The following is a 6097-nucleotide window of genomic DNA, read 5'->3' as shown; positions in this document are numbered from 1 at the left end:
GGAAGGGTTTCTAGGCAGACTGGCTGGAGAATGGCGTTCAGTGGTCAACTGAGTAGTTGGCAGGGACCCTGGGAAATGTGACTGGTCACACGTGGCGCTATTTTGGCCTCGTCCCTGTGAGGATGAAGAATTTGGCCTTCAAGTGTTGGGACCTGGGGTTACAGGCTACTTTAAGTGTCTTGCTCTGACACAGGCCTGAGATGTAATACCCAGGTTCCCATGTTGAGCCCAGCGCTGACCCTCAAGTCTCAACTCTCCCAGCAGCTAAATCCCATCCTCAAAGTGAATCCGTCACATTCAGCTCATCTGCTGACTTTCTTGTTTGCTTGGCCGGAAGGTGACATCCCACTACATTTCTTGGCTTGACCTGTGGGCTGTAAAGATAGAGCCAGTAGAGAGAAGGGAAATTCAATGTTTTGATGTTTCTTTGCAAGAAAGCAAATTTATTAGCGATCCGTGGTTGGCGGGGGAAGCTTGTTAAGGAGGGAGTTTCCTCCCCAGCCCTCAGAGACCTCCTCTTCCCCAAGGACACATTTTAATTTGAAAAGTCAAAGGGAGAGAAAGAAACTCAGGGAGATCACGGCTCATTCCTCACTGCAGAGCGAGCTTCAAAGAGGCCGAACTATAATCATCAAACAAAGGAATGTCCCCAAGTCAACAGGCTTCCTGAATGGAGGAAGCAGAGGGCGTCAGGAACTCACGCTTGAACAACATTTTTGCCAGGAGTGACCCTGTGGCTGTGTCAGGTCCCCTGACCCTCATGTTTTTCCAGCTGAGCGATGGGGACTTGGATCCGATGCTCTTGGCAGCGCGCCCAGCTGTCGTGTCTGTGTGGGTCTGAGGCCTTCTACATTCTCTCTTAGGTCCCCTTACTCCTGGTACGTGTGAGAAGAGGCACTACCTCTCCTCATTCTTCTCACAGGGAAAAGGGAATTTTCCCGACATCCTCCCAAACCCGCGGGAGGGGCGAATGCTCAGCCGACAGGCCACGGTCTAGAACCCTTCTTGCCCCAAAGTCATTTGGACGGGGCACGTTCCACGGGGTCCCCTTTGTCCTTCATCCACTCTGCAGGTGCTGCTCGGGGCTCGGGGCCCCTCCCAAGGCCCGGCCAAAGTGCATGGCTCCCAGGGTGGGGTACTGTGAGCAGGCAGAGCATCCACTGGGGACCCAAGCCATTGCCTCTTTCTCCAACTCGGCTTCGCAGTGACCCCAGCAGTAAAGGACACAAGTTGCCTGCCCGGCTAGTCCGCGAATTAAATGGAGTTGTTTCCTGACTGACTATCATTCTTCTGTGTGTAGTTCTCTTGGTCTGGATCTTCAGAGGGCAGGAGAAGTGAGCGTTAGTATCAGGGCACTATGTCCCCACCTTAAACTCCTCATGAGACAAAGGAACTCACTGTAGAGTCCAACAGAGAGACATTGAATTGAATACAGAAAGGGCTTCATGTCAATCCTTCATGCTTATTACATTAAACAGAACACAAACACGAACAAATGTACTGAGTTTTCAAGGAACCCAGGGAGAAGCCGATGGCTCTGCTGGTCTGAGGGTGTCTGGGAGGCGTTCCCAGTGCCTGACCCCTTCCCTGATGTTCACCCCAAAATGTCATTTCCCCGATGACTTTCCAAAAACAATGCCTCAATTAAGCAACGCTGGCCCTTTAGAAACATTCTGACAGCATCCTGCTTTGGAGAGCTTGGCAGTTGTTAAGATGGGAAAAGCCAGCCAGCAGCCCTGTCCAGTGGCCAGGGAGTTCCGACGGAGCCATTATACAAGGAAGCAGAGGAGGAGAGAGTTCGAATAGTTGACGATCCCAGACCGGGGCTCCCCACTCCTGTGACTGGGACTGGCCAAGTTCGTCCTCACCGCTCTTGAGAACGTGCTTTCCATGAATCCAGGGCTCAGAGTTTTAAACAAGGAGGCTGTTCGAAGGTAGATTAAACGGCATAAAAATAGTATTAGATGTCAAGACGCATTGAGGCCTGTCGGGTCCAGGCTCACAGAGGGCAATGATCAAAATGAGTCACCAGTGTCTGCCTGGACTGGGCCGATGCCTCTTGCAAAGGCAAGCCTGGGACTATTGTTTGTGTCAAAAATACTTCTGAAGCATCTGCAGAAATCAAAAGGTATCCATGTGCCAAAAGTCTGGAGGGAGAGGCAAGGCAGAGAGAGAGAAGAGTTGGTAGCCTGATCATGTAAGGAAAGCAGGTGAGCAAGAAACAGCATGCAGAGCAGGATGGAAGAGGGGGCTGGTGGTGGAAAGGGGGTGAGTCGTGGGGACCGAGTCTGAGGGCCGACTTTGTCACCAGGAGGCTCTCGCGTTCGCTGAGCTTCCACTAGGCAATAAGTACCGTATCGGGCCCTTTAAACGTGATGATGGGTGGAATCCCTGAAGGAGCTGTGTGGCCTGGAAGACATCGCTGCTTCTCTCTGACCCTCAGTGTCTTCTTCTGGGAGGCACCTCCCACCGTGGTTGAGGAGTATGTTAGTCCATTGGGGCTGCCACACAAAGTACTACAGAGTAGGTGGCTTTGACGACAGAAATTAATTTCCTCACTATTCTAGAGGCCAGAAGTCTAGAGGCCAAGGCATCGGCACGGTTTTCTCCTGAGTCCGCTCTCCTTGGCACGTAGACGGCCGCCTTCTCCCCGTGTGTCCACGTGGCCTTCCCGCTGTGTCTGTGTCCCCATCTCCCCTTCTTATAAGGACACCAGTGAAACTGGATCAGGTCTCACCTATGTGACCTCATTTTACCTGAATTACCTCTTTAAAGGCCCTGTGTCCGAACAGTCACATTCTGAGGTTCTGGAGGTTAGGACGTCAACATACCGTGTTGGGGGAACACAGTTCAGCCCATATCAGAAATGTAAGGGAAATGTCATGGGTGAAAACACCAAGCTCCCAAGAAGATTCAATGTATAAGGACTGAATGGAAAGAAAAGTCACTCAAGAATCAAAATCACGCGTTAGCTCACTTAAACTCTCACGACGGATCTGTAAATTCGGTCGTATTATAATTCCCACTTGATTAGTATGGAGACTGGGGTGTATTAGTATAGAGACTAGGACAGCAAGTCGGCCAATGTCACATGGTAAATAGCGAAGCCATCTGTGATTCTCATCATTCTCCTGGCTGGTTTTCTAGAATGATAATGGGCCAGCGTTAGAACCCGAAAAGAACCCAGTATCAAGCCTTCCGCCTCTCCCCAAATCCTTTTTCACGCCTGAGCCCCTCTGACACATCTTGCCAACGGGCCAGCCGGGTCTCTTCTGCCCTTTTCTGTGATGGGGCACTCACTCCCTGACAGGACGATCGTCCGTTTTCTGGACGACGCTAATGGTTTGACAGTACTTCCTCCTCCAGGCAAAGGGATTGACTTCAGATTCAAAACCGGTCCTGAGTTCACTCATTCTCGATGGTCACTGCCACCGAAGGAATCTTTGACAAGTCCCCGTTGCTTCGGGAGGTAAAGCAGTCATCACTTCTTCTTCGAAACTTCCAGCAGCGTGAAGAGAATCGAGACTGAAGACCGAAATTGCTTTTCTCCTCTCTCGCTAGTCTGTCAGCGGGGAAGAGGCCAGCTACGCAAGATCTTCTACCGGGGCTAAATTTGTATTCATTCAGGTGTCACCAGACTGTGCTTTTGTGTTTCTTCTTGATCGACGTGCTCATTAGAGGACCGAGACTCAGCAATAGATTCGCCTTAATGCTTGTCACCCTCGGGTTTCAATTACATGGGCTCCGAGACTCTAACAAGCTGCAGAAAAATAAAAAGGAAAAAAAAAATATTTGTCTCTCCCTCCATCCATCGAGTCCCGAAATCGTTTCTCTTTGTCCTTTCAAAACGATTGTGCTGACTGTATTAATTTTATTTAGGAGCTTGGAGGGGGCACAGAAGGGAAGAAGGAGGCTGGGGAAATATTTATGGACAGCAGCAGGTGTTCACAAGGTCCCCTGTATATTTGTTCCAAAACACTGGGAAATTCGAACAACACTTATGTCTGTTTTTCATAACTTGAGAGATGTGTTTGGATACTTACAATGAAAGAATGTTTGTTTAACTTCTACCTAATTGCTTTTTGTTTCTCTGAACAGAAGGGCATTTTCACTATTGCACATCCCCTTCCAGAATCCGTCCACATGCTCATGGATTTTCACGGTTCCAAGCATGATGTGTATATCGTTCCTTACTATTCTTTGCAGTAAAGAGTCTATCCTAAATCCTTCATATGTTTTATCACTTCTAGTAATTAGCATCAAGTCACAGAATGATTTCTGGAATAGAGATTCTTAACCACTCCCATTATATTATTTCTCTTTTTGTGCCGTATAATTATATATAAAGTAACAAGAACTATGTCCATGCATGTTGCTATTTTTTCCTTCAATTAAGCTATAAGTTTAGGTTTGAGCCCCGTGGATGTGTTTTTTTTTCTAAACAGTTTAGCCATGAGCATGTAAAAGTGGACCCGTCTGATGACCGCTCTTGGCGTTTACCAACACCAGACGCTTAATACATTCTAGAGAGAGCTTTACCCAATGGTTTTCACTCACATACATTTGTTTAATTTTATAGGCAAATGCTAATTGCCCTTCAAAGCTTTCATCGTCTATTTCTCATGTAGACACTAACTACATTATCTGAAATCAAACCACTGCCATGACCTCAGCTGCCTGCTTTGGATGTCACAGTACTCTGCACCTTTTAAGAGTTTGTGACTGTGTGCCCATCCATTCTTTTGCAGTGAGCAGTTTATGGTGGGCAAGCTGGCGATTTAACTCAGAAATTGTTTGCCATGCGGTGGTTACTGTGCTAGTTGCTGTACTGGTTATGTTTGTTTAAAAGACAGGGCTCGTATGAGTTCTTTATATGTTTCGGATATTAGGCCCTTATCGGAGGTGTTGTTTGCAAATATATTTTCCTGTTCGGATGGCTCCCTCTTTGCCTTGTCGATGGTTTCTTTTGCCCGGCAGAAGCTTTTGAGTTTGATGTCGTCCCATTCATTTATTTTTGCTTTCGCTTCCCTTGCCCTCGAGGTCAAATTCATAAAATCCTCTCTAAGTCCAAGGCCCATGAGTTGAGCACCTATGTTGTCATCTACGTCATTTATGTTGATTCAGGTCTTATATTCAGGTCCTTAATCTATTTTGAGTTAATTTTGTGTGTGTGAGGTGATAGACAACAGCCTAGTTTCATCCTTTTGCAGATGGCTTTCTAGTTTTCCCAGCACCGTTTAATGAAGAGGTTTTCCTTTCTCCATTGTATGGTTTTGGCTCCTTTGTCGAAAAGTTTTTGCCCGTATACGTAGGAGTTGACTTCTGGGCTCTCAATTCTGTTCCATTGGTCTGTGCGTCTGTTTTTCTGCTGTTTTTTTGTTGTTTTTTTTTTGCTGTTTTCATGCTGTTTTGATAATCATCGCTTTGTAGTATAATTTGAAGCCAGGCAGAGTGATACTTCCGGCCTTGTTCTTTTTTTCTCAGGATGGTTTTGGCTATTTGGGGTTTTTTGTGCTTCCACACAAATCTGATGGTTTTTTGTTCTATTTCTTTAAAAAATGCTGTTGGGTCTATGGTCATGTCGCCCTGAACGAGCCCGATCCCGTCTGATCTCGGAAGCTAAGCAGGGTCGGGCCTGGTTAGGACTTGGATGGGAGACCACCTAAGAAGACCAGGTGCTGTAGGTGTAAGAAATAAAAATAAAATAAAAAATAAGGGATTGTAAACTGACAAGGTCCTTGCAATCTGTGAGGTCAACCAAGGGTTGCCTCGCCTAAAAAAAAATTTTAAAAAAATGCCGTTGGGATTTGAGGAGGATTGCATTAAATCTGTATAATGCTTCAGGTAATAAGGTCATTTAAAATATGTTGATTCTTCCAATCCGAGAACACAGAATACCTTTTCATTTTTTTGCATCTTCTTCAACTTCTTTTAATAATGCCTTATAGTTTTCACTGTATAAGTCCTTCACATGTTTCTTTAGGTTTATTCCTAGGTATTTTACTCTTTTTGTTGCAATTGCAAAAAAGAATTTATTTTTTTCATTTCTCTTTCTGAAAATTCATTATTTGAGTATAGGAACACTATGGATTTTTGA

General features: G+C 46.1%; 1 pseudogene; it reads left to right on the top strand.

Moving 5' to 3' along the window:
• The first annotated feature begins 5568 nt into the window (after positions 1-5568).
• LOC111746328 lies at positions 5569-5687 on the top strand (annotated as a pseudogene).
• Positions 5688-6097: the final 410 nt, after the last annotated feature.

The sequence above is a fragment of the Pteropus vampyrus genome, unplaced genomic scaffold (assembly GCF_000151845.1).
Source record: "Pteropus vampyrus isolate Shadow unplaced genomic scaffold, Pvam_2.0 Scaffold183, whole genome shotgun sequence".
Taxonomy (NCBI): domain Eukaryota; kingdom Metazoa; phylum Chordata; class Mammalia; order Chiroptera; family Pteropodidae; genus Pteropus; species Pteropus vampyrus.
The sequence above is the reverse complement of the archived record's forward strand: the minus strand, read 5'-3'. Positions and strand labels throughout refer to the sequence as shown.